Raw genomic sequence first — 16,269 nt, 5'->3', positions numbered from 1 at the left:
GGCAGCGCATGCTGAGCAGCGGGGACTGGGCAAGACACTTAATCCACAGGAGTCTCCTGACCCTGGTGAGGAAGAGCCAAAGGGGGGATCAGAGCTGGTTTATAGTGAGAGGCAGCACCAACTCCAAGAGGGGGAGGATTTGGCCCTGAGCCCCACCCCAGACCTAGGAGCCTCGACCTCGGGGCTGCCATAGCAGTGGATGCTGTTCAGGTCAGTGTGGGTTAGAGAAGAACCATGCTTGGAGAAGGGTTGGAGATGTCTATTCTTACATTAAACAGCTCTGCCCTAGGTCAGGTGCCAGAGTAAGTGTTTCTTGCCAGTATCTGAAGCAGTGATACTTACACTATTCCTCTGCACTTTCAGTTGAGGAAGGTCTCTATATGATATGAGTATTTACTGGGTGTACTTGGGGTTCAAATAGTAGTGTTTCCCCAAGCAACTCAAGCTCATGAGAGAAAGAACACAATGACATGATTTCAAGAAAATATAGTAGTTCTCTGAAAGTGGTGTGTCATGGCAGCCCAGAGGATGGGAGTGTAGGTGAAGACATTGCTCCTAATGACAAGGGGAACCATAAGAGGAATTCTTCAGAGTAGTCCCGTTTTTCCTCCAGTGTCCCACAGAAGATCCTGGGATGTGACTGGTGTAGAGCAGGGGTCTACAGGTGTAGGACGGGGGCTTGCTGCATCTTGGGAGAAATTATAGCATCCCTGGTAGGACATTTTGGAGAGGATTGTTGGTGATTGGATTGGATATCTATAGTCAGTTTTATCCTATCTTCAGTGAACACTGCTGAGACCTTCCTTAGTGCCAGACCCTAAGCTGGGAATCATGAACACAGAGATGAGTAGATATGATCTCAGCTTTCACAGAACTCTCAGTCTAGTGAATAGCGAGTTATGAGAAATGTAGTGATGGTGGCTTCATTAGAGCAAGTGGCTCATGCTGCATGGAGATGACCTCAGTGGATGACCAGGTCCCCCTTCTGGTTGTTAATCAACAGCTGGCTGACTTGCTCTGGGACAGTGACCCTGGATTTCTGCCAGGTGTCAGCATCTTAGGTACAAGCAACACCTCAGTTTTCTGTTGGGTCAAAACAGTTATCACTGCCAAGGTGATCAGAGGACACTAGTGACATCAGTAGCTACTGATGAGGTCCTGGCCAGCTAGGGAAATAAAGATGTAAGTTTAACAACAGTTCTAAATTTGTTCTTAACATCATGAGCAGAGAGTATCTGTCTTCTAAGTTAAATACTTTTTAGACTGCAAGATTCACCCACGTCCAAAATAAAATCTATATCAGCCATATTACTGCCCTGAGACGATTTTTCCCTGTCCTTACCAGAAGCCTGCACTATCTGGAGCACTGAGGCTGTCTCAAGCCAACTGATCTGCTCTCTGGATTCCAGGGACACCCGCAGAGCCAGAGGTTGAAGGCACAGGCATTGCTATCTCTGACCGTTCTGACTCCAGGTTGATCCACCCCAATGCCCATTATTAACCACACAGTAACAGGATGCCACCAACATTTTGATTTGAGGCTGTCATGTCAGAATTTTAATAAAATTTAATAGATATTATTTTTTAGAGTACTTTTAGGTTTACAGATAAATTGAGCTGATAGCACAGGGAATTCCCCTATTCTCTCTTGTCCTCTGGAACACAATTTCCTCTATCATTAGTATCTTGCATTAGTGTGATAGATGTTTACAATTGATCAATCAATATTGGTATGTTATTATTAACTAAACTCCATAGTTTACGTTAGGGTTCATTCTTTGAGTTTTATAGTTCTGTGGGTTTTCACAATTACCTAGTGTCATGAATCCTCAGTACAGTATCACACAGAAGAGTTTCACTACTGAAAACCTCCTTGTGTTCAACCAATTAATCCCTCCTCCACGTTTGGCAATCACTGATCATTTTACTATCTCTACCATTTTGACTCTCCTGGAATGTCCTAGTGTTGGAATCATACAGTGTGTAGAGTTTTTAGACTAGTTTCTTCCTAGCATTATGTATTTAAAATTCCTCCATGTCTTTTCATGGCCTGATAGCTCATTTCTTTTTATAACGGAATCATATTCTGTTGCACAGATATACCACAGTTTGTTTAGCCATTAACTTAGTAAAGGACATTTTGGTTATTTCCAGTTTTTGACAAGTATGAGAAAACTGTTGTAAATACCTGGATGCAAGTTTTTGAGTGAACATGTTTTCACATTACTGTGGTAAATACCTAAAACTGCTATTTGCAGGATTATGTGGCAAGGCTATTTTTAGCTTTGCAAAAAACAAAAACAAAAACAAAACAAAACAAAACAAAACCACCTGCCAAACTGTTTTCCAAAGTGACTAGCATTTGGCATTTCCACTAGCAGTGAATGAGAGTTCCCGCTGCTCTGCAACTTTGGCAGCCTTTGGTATTGTCACTTGTTTGGATTTGAGCCATTCTATTAGGTATATATTATAGTGTAGTGGCATCTCTTTGGTTTAATATGCAATTTCCTAGTGACACATGATTTTGAGCATCTTTTTCCTATGCTTATTTGCCATCCATATGTCTTTTCTGGTGGAGTATCCAGATCTTCTGCCCATTTTTAAATTGGGTTGTTTGCTTTATTATTATTGAGTTTTAAGAGTCCTTTATGTATTTTGGACACCAGTCTTTCATCAGAGCTGTATTTTGCCAATATTTTTTCCCAGTTTATCACTTGTTTATTCATTTTCTTAACAATGTCTTTCCCAGAGCAGAAGTTTTTAATTTTAATGAAGTCCAACTGATCAATTTTTTCTTTCCTGGGTTGTGCTTTTGACACTGTATCTGAGAAGTCATCACTATACCCAAGGTCACCTAGATGTTCCCCTATGTTATCCTCTAGGAGTCTTACAGTTTTGTACCTTGCATTGAAGTGTAAGATCCATTTTGTGAAAGGTGTAAAATCTGTGTCTAGATTTATTTATTTTTTACATGTGAATATCTAGTCATTCTAGCACCATTTGTTGAAAAGACTATCCTTTGCCTGTTAAATTGCCTTTGTGCCTTTCTCAAAGGTTAGTCTATTTCCGAGCTCTGTATTCTTTTCTAGTGACCTATTTGTCTGCTTTTTTTCTTTCTTCACCAATTTCCACACTGTTTGGTTACTGTAGCTTTATAATTAGTGCTGAAGTCGGCAGTGTCAGTTCTGTGGGCATTTTTCTTCTGATCTTTACTATGAGAACCTGGTTGGGCTCCAGGTGATAAAACTTAGAAAAATGTGAGATCCCCACTAAATCTGGGCCCCAAGGAGTTTTGAATGCTCAAGGCAGGCCACCCTCAGTTTCTAGTAATCTGTCAGTACCATTTAAGTGCTGGCTTCAGCAGCTTCTGTTCCTTGTATTTGCCTGTCTGTCTTGTTTTCAGCATGGCAATTTGCCCTGTGACCTCTCTTCTAGGCCCGCTAATAAGATTTGATAATTTTCAGTTTGTTCAGCTTTTTTCTTGTTGTAAGGACAAGTGGTGACCTCCTGGCTCCTTGCAGGTTGGAGTAGAAACCAGAAATTTTATTGAACAAGTTACTTGTAATGAAAGTCAGTAATCACAAATGTAGAATTGAATAATTTCCGTAGATATGTAGAATTTTGTAGCCATCACCTCAGTCCCCTCTTAGAATACAGACTACCTTTCTTCCCTCCCCAGATTCCCCAGAGGCTCTTTGCAGTCATTTTCCAATCCCTGGTCACCATGACAGAGCCTGAACAAAATTAAAATTTGGGAAACAGACAACATTACATTTCAGCTTTTATTAGATTGGGATTTTATGTAATGGACCATTGTCTTAATCTTGTGTCAACTAGAGGAAATATTTTATTCTTAAGGACTTTCTTTATGGGAACTTAGTAGTTAGTCCCATTTATTGCTCTCCTTGAATTGGTTCGTCTATGCTGGTAGCAGATAGTTGCAATCAAACCTTGTCCAGTGGGCACAAGTGAAAGCGCTAAAAAAAAAAAAAAAAAAATCCTTCTATTAGAAATGTAGATGATGAATTTGCAGATAATGTTATGCAGAGTTACATTTGTTTGTTTTTGAACCGGAGTTTCACTCTTGTTGTGCTGGCTGGAGTGCAATGGCATGATCTCAGTTCACTGCAACCTCTGCCTCCTGGGTTCAAGCAATGCTCCTGCCTCAGCCTCCTGAGTACCTGGGATTACAGGCATGCAGCACCATGCCAAGCTAATTTTCTATTTTTAGTGGAGACAGGGTTTCTCCATGTCGGTAAGGCTGGTCTTGAACTCCCAACCTCAGGTGATCTACCCTCCTCAGCCTCCCAAAGTGTTGGGATTGGAGGCATGAGCCTTCATGCTGGAGTGCTATGTGCAATCTCAGCTAACTGCAACTTCTACCTCTAGGGTCAAGTGATTCTTGTGCCTCAGCCTTTTGAGTTGGCTGGGATTACAGGCATGCAGCACCACGCCCGGCAAATTTTGTATTTTTAGTAGACAAAGAGTTTCTCCATGTTGGTCAGGCTGCTCTCCAACTACAAACCTCAGGTGATCCACGCACCTTAGCCTCCCAAAATACTGGAATTACATGCATGAGCCACCACACCTGGCTGGGAGTTAAATATTTTACCATCTTTTTTTCTTTCAGAATTTGGATTGGTAACATGGAAAAGACACTTCTCACCTGCCTGAAATGCCCTTCATTATCTTCTTCTAGTTGCACGGGCTCTGGAACAGCCCTTACAGTGCTCCCACAAAGGTAAGTATAACATTTTAATGTAGTCCCTTGCTTTTTTTTTTTCTTTTTTGTGCCTATAGGGATTAGCATACATGTATGTGAAAATATAAAAAGAGTACAGATAGGCACCTGTAACTAGTTTTCTGTTGCTACCTATTAACGCATTATAACAAGTTAGTGGTTTGAAACCACAGAAATCAGGAAAGATTGGGTTCTCTGATCAGGGTCTTAGGAGGCTGAAATCCAGTTATGGGCTGCCTTGTGTTTTTCATCCAGAGATCAGGCTACTCTTCCAAGTTTACTACAGATGTATCGGCAGAATTCCTCTTCTTGTGGGTGGAGGACTGAGATCCCTTTTTCAGTGCTCCTGGCTCTCAGCCAGGAGACACCCTGACTCCAGAGGCCACCTGCATTCTTTCTCACTTTTCCCATCTTCCAACCAACAACAGCCCATGGAATTCTTCTGCAGCTCCTATCCTCTCTCTGACTTTTTTTTTTCCTACCCACTAGAGAAATCTCTGACACTGAGGGAGTGATGTGATTAGATCTGGTGCACTCAGGAAAGCACAGCCTTTGTATTAGTCTGTTCTTGCAGTGTATAATTAATGACCTGGGTGATTTATAAAGAAAGAAGTTTAATCAGATCATGGTTCTGTGGGCTGTGCAGGCTTCTGCTTCTGGGGAGGCCTCAGGAAACTTACAATCATGGTGGAAGTGGAAGCAGGCACAATCTTCACATGGCCAATGGGAGAGAGAGAGAGAGAGGAGCAGGGGGAAGTGCTACATACTTTTAAGCAACTAGATCTCATGGAAACTCTCATGCAATGGCACTTGGGGGATGGTGCTGAGCCATTAGAAACCTTCCCCATGATCCAATAACCTCCTGCCAGGTCCCACCTCTAACACTCAGGATTATAATTCAACATGAGATTTTGGTGGGGACACAGAGCCAAACCATATCACTCTTTAAAGTCATATGACTGCCATGTAACAATGTAATCACAGGAATGTCTTATCAGCTTAACAGGTTCCAGAGATAAGGGTACAGCATGTTTGGAGACCATTTTAGAAATTCTACCTATCACAGTTTAACTTCTATTCCCCAGACATTCACATCCCTCACAGATGCAAAATACATTCACCCTTTCACCTAAGGTTTCCAAGTTTCGTGTCATGAATGCATTAGTTCAAAGTGAAAAATGTCATGTAGCTCTAATCTGATCAAAAGTTTAAAATCTCATTGAAATCATCTACACCAAGTGTGAATGAGGCTTCTGAGGGTGTCCATTAAGTACGGATTCTTTTTTGTTTTTGTTTTTGAAAGTGAGTCTTGGTCTGTGACCCATGCTGGAGTGCAGGGGTGTGATCTTGGTTTACTGCAACTTCTGCCTCCTGGGTTCAAGCGATTCTCCTGCCTCAGCCTCTTGAGTAGCTGAGATTACAGGCATGCACCACTGGATTCAGCTAATTGTTTTGTATTTTTAGTAGAGAAGGGGTTTTGCCCTGTTAACCAGGCTAGTCTGAAACTCCTGACCTCAGGGGATCCATCCCCCTAGGCCTCTCAAAGTACTAGGATTACAGGCATGAGCCACCGTGCCTGGCCCAAATACAGATCCTTGATATAATTCCCTTACCTCTGTTGACCTGTGAAACTGAACAAACAGCTTATCTGTCCTCAATGTGCACTGGTGGGACAGTCACAGAGTAACGACGCTAGTGATTCTTGTTCAAAAAGAGGGAAAGTGGAGGGAACCAAGTCACTGATCCAAAACCATTTTGAAATGGGGCTGAGCAAAGTCCAGCAGGAATTTCTTGATTGGGCTCCTCAGCCTGGATCTAACCCTCTGTGACAGGGGGCTTTGTCTCTGGGCTCTGCATATTTTTCTATCATTATTGAAAACATTTTATTTTTCTTCTTCCCCCACTCTTTTGGTTCTTCCCCTTTCTCCTCATGGCGGCATCCTCCACTTAATCCTTGTTGCATCATCCCAGCAGAATTGGTCAGATATTGCTGGTGTCATGGTCCTGACCATCTCCACAAGGGGCTGTCCTTGTGAGCCCGTGCTCCTCTTCACTGTCCTCACCTCTCGCAGTCATGATTCCTTTCAGCTGCCCTGGCTGGCTTAGGAGAAAACCTAAGACTATGGAGTCCCAGAACCATTCTCTGCCCTCTCTATCTCCAGGAGAGGAAGAAAATAACAGGGATCTTCATGGAGCAGTGACTCACATGAGGGCCTGGACTCTCCAGCAGTTAGAGCAGAAGAAAGTTTTTGAAGAAGAATGGAGGAGCTGAGAGCCCAGGCCGGGAAAGCAGGGTTGTGTGAAATGCTATTCAATCCTACGTGCTCCCTGCCCCAATCTAGCAGCTAGTGAATGACAGCTGACCGAGTATAAACACCAGGACTATAGAACTGTGATAAAGGGTTTGTCCAAAGAAAGGGGCTTTTACTCTTTTTGTTATCACAGTGGACATTGCTGTTTTTCATCTAAAGTTTCTGAAAGGCAGCAGTGAGCTTCTGGAGGGTGAGTTACCTGCTCTGCACAGGGAGGCTGAGGCCAAGGCTTGTGTGGGATCTGCTGCCACCAAGTGGTGAGGGAGGGAGCCTGGGAGAGTCTCAGTCTTTCTGGGCTTCAGTTTCCTCATCGGCAAGGTAGGGGCTTTTTGTACCTCTCCGAGGTCACTTCCTGCTCTGTTTTCTCTGCATCTCTGAGGAATTGAGATGGTTTTCAATACTGCCTGGGACCTTCAGCTGAGACCTGACTCTGTGTGTCTCCTGCAGAAGGCTGAGCTGAGTCTACACACTGGAATCCCAGAGATCAGGGAACAGGTGGAATAAAGAAACTCAGCAGGTTTAGGGGATGAGAATAATCCCCAAAGGACAAGCCATTGGTAGATGAAAACCAAAGAATGGGAGAATAAGGGAAAACTGGGACAGAAGCCTGAAGGGAAATGGGCACTGCCTGTGATCATTTAAATTCTCAAGGAGCAGCATGAGCTGAGCAGTGGGGACTGGGAAACTTACTCCACGGGAATCTCCTGCCTCTGGCCAGAGAGGCATAGGGTAGATCAGAGCTGGTTTATAGTGACGGGCAGCTTCAACTCCAGGAGCGGGAGGATGTGACCGTGAGCCCCCACCCCAGACCCAGGAGCCTCGACCTCGGGGCTGCCGTAGCAGTGGATGCTCTTCAGGTCAGTGTGGGTTAGAGGGAATAACCGTGCTTGGAGAAAGGTTGGAGATGTTCATTCTTAATCAAACATCTCTGTCCTGGGTCAGGTGCCAGAGTAAGTGTCCCTTGCTTGTATATGAAACAGTAATACTTATACTATTCTTCTGCATCTTCAGTTGAGGGAAGTTTCCCATAAATATTTATTATTTACTTTTCTTTATATTGGCTAAGCACTTGTGATTCAGGTATTTAATGTCTCTAAAAAAACACAAGCCAGTGAGTGGAAGAACACACACAGATCATTTCAACAAGATACGGTAGTTCTACCCAACTGAGGTGTTGTGGCAGCCTGGAAGATGGGAGGGTATGTCAGAGGACATTGCTCCTAATGACAGGGGGAGGTGTAAGAGAACATTTTCAGATTGGCTGGGTGCAGTGGCTCACGCCTATAATCTGAGCACTTTGTGAGGCTGAGGTGGGTGGATCACAAGATCAAGAGATTGAGACTATCCTGGTCAACATGAAATGGTAGACCATTTCTACTGAAAATACAAAAAAATTAGCTGGGTATTGTGGTGTGCGCCTGTAGTCCCAGCTACTCGGGAGGCTGAGGCAGGAGAATTGCTTGAACCCAGGAGGCAGAGGTTGCAGTGAGCTGAGATCATGCCATTGCACTCCAGCCTGGGTAACTAGAGCGACACTCCACCTCCAAAAACAAAAAATATTCAGAACAGGCTTGTCTTCCTTCAAGCTCCCACAGGAGAGGATCCTGGGGCCGCGATGGTGTAGGGCAGGCGCCTCTTTAGGGAAGGGGATTTGCAGCATTCTGAGAGAAAGAGCATCCTTACAAGACATAGGGAACAGAAATGTAGGTGAAAGAGTCGGAGGTTTCTAATCAGTTTTATTCAGTCATGGATGAACACTGCTGAGAGGCCTCTCTGTGCTGGGCCCTTAGCTAAGAACCATGATCACAGAGGTGAGTAAAATAGGATCCCAGCTTTCACACAATTCTCAGTCTAGTGACTGGTGATTGATGAGAAGTGTAGTGATGGTGGGTTCATCGAAACCAGTGGCTGATGCCGCATGGGATGACCTCAGTGGATGGCCTGGGCCAGTGACCCTGGACTTCAGCCATATTTCAGCATCTCGAGGTGCAGTATACCAATACCTCTGCTGCATGTTGAGTCAAAGCAGTTAACACAGCCAAGGTATTCAGCCAAGGTATCACACTGGTGATATCAGTAGCTATTGACTGTTTCCAGCTGGGGAAACAAAGAAGTAAATTTAGTAAGTCTTCTAAATTTGTCCTTGCCATAATGATAAATAACTTTATCTTGATAATGAATTATATACTGGCAAATTAATTATAATTTGCCATAATGAGAAATAACTTTATGCTGAGTACTGCCGACACACAAGCCCTTGAGGACACATGCCTGAGGATTCTGATGAAGATAATGATGTCCAAATATGTACACATTTGGACCTACAGTTCAGCTTTGAAACAGTGGAAGACCCAGTTTCAAATTCAAGGTTGCTTTGAGTAGAATCTCACTTTACCTCTCTTTGCATGGCAATGGGGCCAATCTTCCCTAAGCTGTACCTTACAAGAAAAGTAATACTGGTAAGATTTCAGAGTTCAGCAGACAGAGGTAAGTATTTTAGTGCCAATGATTGAGATCTACTCTAACAGTGTCCAATATTATTAAATTCTTATCTTCAGATAATTTAAAATAAAATATTTAACACTAAACTTTAGCCTCGATGACAAAAGAATTTAATCAAATTTTTATTGTTCCACAGCATCCTGTATATATCCCATATTTATTTAAAACTCTGTAAGTATGCCACTGGTCAGAAAAATGTTTTTTCACATATGTATTTATATTATTGAATACTATTTTGTAGTTCATGAGAGGTATTTGGGGAATAATAAAGAGCCACACACTGTTAATCTACTTAGCTCAATTAAATACATTGCTCCACAGAGGAACATATGTCTAAATCAATCATATTCATAGTCAAACCATTTTATAGATTTGTTACCTACTATTTTAAGTAGTATTAAAAGTGTCACTAACTAGATATATCTTATGTCTTTTGTAATTATGAGCTGCTTAAGAACATGAACACATACTTACTTATTTGCACATTTTATATTGCCTCTCACACTGCTTGTTGTTTATAAAAAATCTGCTGCAATTAAAAAGTTAATAAAAACAATAAAATAAAAGTGGTTTAAATTCAAAAGACAATCATAAGTTCTATCTGACATAATAAAAAGGAGGCCAGGTGCAGTGGCTCATGCCTATAATCCCAGCACTTTGGGAGGCTGAGGCGGGTGGATCACGAGGTCAAGAGATCAAGATCATCCTGGTCAACATGGTAAAAACCCATCTCTACTAAAAATACAAAAATTAGCTGGGCATGGTGGCACAGCCTGTAGTCCCCGCTACTCGGGAGGCTGAGGCAGGAGAATTACTTAAACCCAGGAGGCAGAGGTTTCAGTGAGCCGAGATCATGCCATTGCACTCCAGCCTGGGTAACAAGAGTGAAACTCTGTCTCAAAAAAACAAAATAATAATAATAATAATAATAATAATAATAATAAGGAGAAGTTATCTAAACAGTATATGTAACAAAAGCATTTTTGTTGTTGTTATTGTTGTTGTTGTTGTTTTGCTACATAAGTAAGAAAACTTCCCAAGACACACAAAGTGGATTTGAACAAATTGAAAATAAATGCTATACCCTTGGATAGGAAGACTCCAAAAAATAACGTTGCTCTTGTTCAAGTCGACTGACAAATTTATAATTTATTCACTATGCTCCCTGGAAAATAATTAATACATCCCAACCATTGCCACAGGACTTGCAGTGCTTCACTGAGGGAGAAGACTTCCACACCTACTGAGCTGAACCTGGCCACCTTTGGCAACCGGCTTTGGCCAAAAAAAGTAAGAAAAATTGATTTGTACCATTTTGCAGAGAAACTTGAAGAGTTTCATTGTGGTTTGGCCATGCTTTTCTCCAACATCTGCTTCAAAACTGAGATGGAAACTTTATCCCACATTGTGGTTTCAGAATGAATGTCAAAGCTAATATAGATGTTAAGATGAGATTAGTAGATCATCTGTTACTACAGAAGAAAGCGCTGATAGTTGGGAAATTGTTGCATGGAGGTTCATTGTAATCTCTACTTCATATGTGCATTTGGAAAATTTTAAAAGAACATGTTTGCAAAACGCTAAAAATGAACCAGTATGACATGTTGTCATTAGAAAGATATCAATGATTTAATCTAAAATATTATTCTAGCCCTAAAAAGTCCTTCATTTAAATTGAGGAAAACACTTGATTATCAAATCAAACTTGAACCTATTTTTGTATAATGTATATGTCTATGTGCAAATTAATAATTTAAGAGAAAATATTACATATGCATATTTTAAACACTAAATATAGCTCAGGCCACGCAAAGAGAATGTCTCATTTATTCTTTAAAATTCTGTCTGTTATATATGGTTTTCTCTAGTCTCTAAAACCTCAGATGTCTATATAGAGTAGGGTTTGATTTAAAAACAAGTTATGTACATCAATTTTTATTTGGCTACCAAAGCTTACTATATTTAGGAACAATCCAGAATTGCAAGTTGGTTTATTGAATGTATTTTTCACTTTCTTCCCTCTACTTTTAATGTGGTGCATTATCCTGTAAATTACATTCAGATTATCATCTCCTTAAGTTTATAAAATGTTTTTCAAAATAAAAGTAAAAAAAATAACAATTGTACAGTTTCTTTTTAAGATACAAACTTCATGAAACATTATGTTTTTTGATAAGCATGATATCAGCAACATATTTGGTTGAGAATGAAAGGCAAAGCTTTACAGAAACAGGAATATCTGAGTCAAAATTTTCCATAATTTGTTTTTATGTATTATATTTCACAAAATGCATGTAACTGGATTAGTTCTGCAATAGATTAAATTTGTTTTCTCACAAAATAGAACTTAAACAAAAGCAGGTGCTGTTTTCTGATGGAACACTATGAACCTATTTCCATAATGAGTTTTACAGACACATAAATCTTCAATTTACATTCTGCATTTTATAAAAGTTGCCTGCTACTAAAACCTTCAGGAAAACTACAAATTTTAAATTGGTTGTTAATTTGAGGGTCTTTGAACATTTAGACATTAAAAGATAACTTTAAATTCCATAGCATTTACAGACAAGAAGAGCATGCTATTTTTAAAAATTATTTAAACACTTTTCAAAGAAAATTGTTTCATTAATTTTTTAAATATTTATTTTAATATTTATCATCAGATAATACCTCAACACCTTACCATGAAATTTAATTATATGAGTTAAATAAAATACAATTTGACATTTAATGCTCACATTGAACTTATATCTGTTCCCATAGAGAACTATACACCTTATGTATTATATTGCAAAAACATTAACAATGGAAACATATTCATGTTGCTTAAAATAGTCTTGTATACACTAACCTGAATTTTTATTAATACATCAAATGAAATAAAATAGTCTCAAGTACAATTTAATATATATCTTTAGTTTTACATTTTATGTATCACAGAATGGTGCAGTAAAGTATGAAAAATATATTGAGCTGCTATCTAGGAGACTAGAATAATTAAATAGTCCTGTGTCCTAAATAATCAAACTACTCTGAAAGCATATTTGTTTTTTATTAGTGTCACATTTCTGTGTAATATTTAAATTTCCTTGAAAGCCAAAGTAAATAATTTAAAGCATATCCTAATTGTAAACATAAAATTGAACAATGTCAAGGTATAATTTAAAAATTTAGAACAGATTTTAAATAACAGTTGTAGATATTAACAGAAATATGGAATCAGTTGCCTTTAATACTGGACTTTTAATTTTACATATTTTTTCTCGAGTTCAAAGTAGAAAATATGATGGAAGGGTCACAGGATCCTTAGGGTGTCACTTTTCCAGCTCAGAACCAGCCACCTTTCCATCTGTGGCCGGTAGCATCTTTGCTTGAGCTCTTTTCAGGTCACGGGGCTGGTTCCATCCACTAGGCCCAGCAGGCTGTGCTTGGCTCATGCTAGCAGCTCAGATTCTGTGCCTGCCAAGAGTGAGCAAGGCATAGAGCAGTGAGGTGTGTGTAAGCCAGTGTGGGTTCTGGCCACTGCTCACAGCCAGGTGTGCCAACTGTGGCAGAGTGGGCAGCTCTAGGCCCTGGCACAGGTGCTGGCACCCAGTGAGGCTGTGGCTGGACCAGGTGTATTAAAATTATCTTCCACTGTGGGTGCCAGGCAGCTTGGAGACACCAGACACTGCAGAGCCTCGAAGAGTGTCAGCCCTGGCTTGGGGAGCACCTAGGTCTAGGCTTCCAAAAGGGCCACTGCTCTGCTCTCTTCTCTCCTTTTAGTGATGAGTAGGGCCATGTTTCATCCCCGTTTGTGTTATAGCTCTTTCAGTCCCATCATTTGGCAGGTCCTGAGTTTTTGTTCAACGTCCAAGTAGAATGAGTGGAAAACTGGAAGGTGAGCATGACAGAGAGAAGCTTCACTGAGCAACAAAACAGCTCACCAGAGATCCAAAGTGAGTAACTCTTTCTTGCAGCTGGTAGTGCCGATGTCTGTGTGAGTCTGGCTGAGTCTGGGGTTTTTATATGCTCAGAAGGGAGGAATTGAGTGCTGATTGATCAATAGGTGGCCGTGGATGAGCCAAAAAAAGCACCATAAGTTCTCACTCCAAGCCACAGACTCCACCTGGAACTGGTAACCCATCCCTGGCTTGAAGGTTGAGTTTCAACAGGGACCCACCCTTTGTGCCCAAGAACCTGTCTGCCTGCCATCTGCATTCAGTACAACTCAACCACTCTGTTTTCACAGAGGAGAACTTGCAACCCTGTGCCAAGCTGCCATTAGCCCCTTCCAGTCTCCCTCCTGTGCTCCTTGGCACCCCAAATCTGGAAGACACCAAGGCAGTGGTGGGGGATATTGTCAGTGCTGTCTTTAGTATGTGCACAACTGGCTGGGTTGCAACAGCACTCGGGCTTGACCACAGCTTTCCTCCAAAATTATTGCAGGTGCCAAGGGAAAGGCAGAGTCCAGGGAGTAAGAACAGAGACATCCGAGCCACTTGGGGGAGAGGCGCTTCCTGGTCCCCAAGAGTGCAGGGATCCTGAGTCTGGAGCTGCAGCTGGATAGCTGCAGCTGTGTCCCTGAGCCTAGCTCTTCTGCCTCACCAACTCAGCAGGGGGCAGGCTTCCCACCTGTTCCTGGCTCCCGCTGGCTCCATGGAGTGTGCAGCCCTGGCTGTGCCTCCCCCACTGCAGCTGGCACCCCCACAGAGGCTGCTCCAGATAGACCACCACTGCCATCAGAGGCAATTCTTTTAAAAACTACATTTTATTTAATGAATGATATTAAACACAAATAGCTAATTTTAGAAATATTGTGTTTTCCATGTTATAGTTACCCAGTGACTATGGAAATTAAATATGTATTACAAACTGGAAGTGAGAAAATCAAGACATAAAATTTTGTTTGTTTAGCCCATTGAAAATAAAAGTCAGAATATGCTTCAGTAAGGCTACCTGTGAATTAAAAAAACATAATTATTACAACAATCTATTATGGTTATTCCTTAAGTGATTCCTAGAAGTGACAATAATTCATGCTCTTAAGCTAATGATTTCATTTTTTTCTCACAGATTAAATATAAGCATATATATTTATAGCCAATTTAAAATATTTTTGACATGTGAAGTAGAGCATGGCATCAATGATGATACCAATAAGAAATTAAAATATAGCATATTATATTAAAAGTTGCTGTTTATAAACATGTTGTATTATTGGTATGTCATTTGCACATTTTTTTCTCAACAAGTCTTGCTATGACCATGAAGACAGAAAGCACTGTAGCTATAGCAAACAGAAAGATATTTAATAAAGGAATTTAGAAACAGCTCTTATAAAACAGCTGTTTTATAGAAAAGCTGAGGAAGAAAAAGCCAAGGAAATCTGCCAGTGACTTCTAGAAGATCAAAATTGTTTAGTTAACATGGGAAGTAGTCATTGATTTTCTCAGACTTCTGCAGCACTAGTGGGAGTATTTTGATAGACAATGTCCACAGTCACTAGCAAAACCTTATGTCTGTCATATGCATGTCCTGTCCCATGTGATTCTTTGCTGCACCCACGTGAACAGGAGTGATACTTGCTTCTGTTATCCCCTCCAATGCTTTTGTTAATGCCTTGTATTTGTGGAATACAATCTAAAATTCTGCTGGCAGGAATTATGAAGAAATAGATGTTCTGGGCTTCTAGTCTCTACGACACTGGGAAAAGAATACACAGAAAATTTATTATTGAGTGGCTAAAAGACAAAATGAAACAAACTCAAAATAGTTTTTAAGGTTTATACCTTTTAAAACAATTACATGGGACCTTAAAGATACTCTACCTAAGCAATACAATCTCCATTGCAGGGTATTAATCAACACACTTAACTATGTAGTCTCTTCAAGGAAGCTCAACCATATCTGAAAAAGAAAGAATTGCAGTCCATATATATAATTGTTATTAGAGAACCTTTGTTTTTGTTCTTGAGAAAAATCTGAGAATTCTCTCTTCTGTGTTATTCTTGTCTCTTGTTTATAGTTATCTCTATTTGTATATGCATAGTGAGAGTTAGAGCTACAAATAAGTATATATAACTAAGATCTTTATGGATTTGTGCATTGTAGACATTTTGTGCAAATCAAATGATACAATATGTGGTTCTTTGTGTCTTGTTTCTGGCATTTCACATAATTTATCCAAGGCATTCATATTGTAAACAATGTGTTTTACTCACCTATTTAAACTAAATTGGGGTAGAAGAATAAAGTGCTGAATATCTCAGTTACTGAACTCATTAGAGCTCTTAGTTTTCTCTTGAAGTCTGATCTAGATGGGTAGATCCAAGTATATGGCTGATTATGTCTCTAAATCCTAATCATTCATTACTTTTCAGAAAACCTCAAACAAAAGCATTTTGGGAAATTCCTCCCACCATCTGTAGACCAGACAGTTATTATTACACACTCTAAGAATATTATGCTAGCTCCTCATAATATCCAACAAATTCTCATTCAATTTGTAGATATTACTATGAAACTGTACATTCTAAAATGGTAAGGCCAGAATTGGTCTTATTTGCCTCTATATTCTCACTTTCTAATGCAATTCTTAGAACATAATACATACTACATGTGCAGCTAACAAATATATGAACAAATAAAAGACCTAATATAAAGAAATATTGCATTGAAGTTTCCAAGAACATAATGAATGAAAATTCTAAGTGATGAATGCCAACAAAA

At 40.2% G+C, this 16,269-nt stretch overlaps 1 long non-coding RNA gene across 14 annotated transcripts in view; it reads left to right on the top strand.

The window, feature by feature from the left end:
- LOC141581987 (uncharacterized) overlaps positions 1 to 16,269 on the top strand; it is a 45,833-nt gene that overhangs the window by 8,170 nt on the left and 21,394 nt on the right. For 5 of the 14 annotated variants that reach the window (XR_012514833.1, XR_012514820.1, XR_012514825.1 and 2 more), the window contains one exon: positions 4,631 to 12,675. This is a non-coding gene — a long non-coding RNA (uncharacterized LOC141581987). Of the gene's footprint in view, positions 1 to 4,630; positions 12,676 to 13,388; positions 13,497 to 13,986; positions 14,981 to 16,269 lie in introns of those variants that run through there. The other 9 variants (XR_012514830.1, XR_012514823.1, XR_012514822.1 and 6 more) reach the window with 6 other exon arrangements.

The sequence above is a fragment of the Saimiri boliviensis genome, chromosome 18 (assembly GCF_048565385.1).
Source record: "Saimiri boliviensis isolate mSaiBol1 chromosome 18, mSaiBol1.pri, whole genome shotgun sequence".
NCBI classification, from domain to species: Eukaryota; Metazoa; Chordata; class Mammalia; order Primates; family Cebidae; genus Saimiri; species Saimiri boliviensis.
This window is presented reverse-complemented; position numbering and strand designations above follow the sequence as displayed.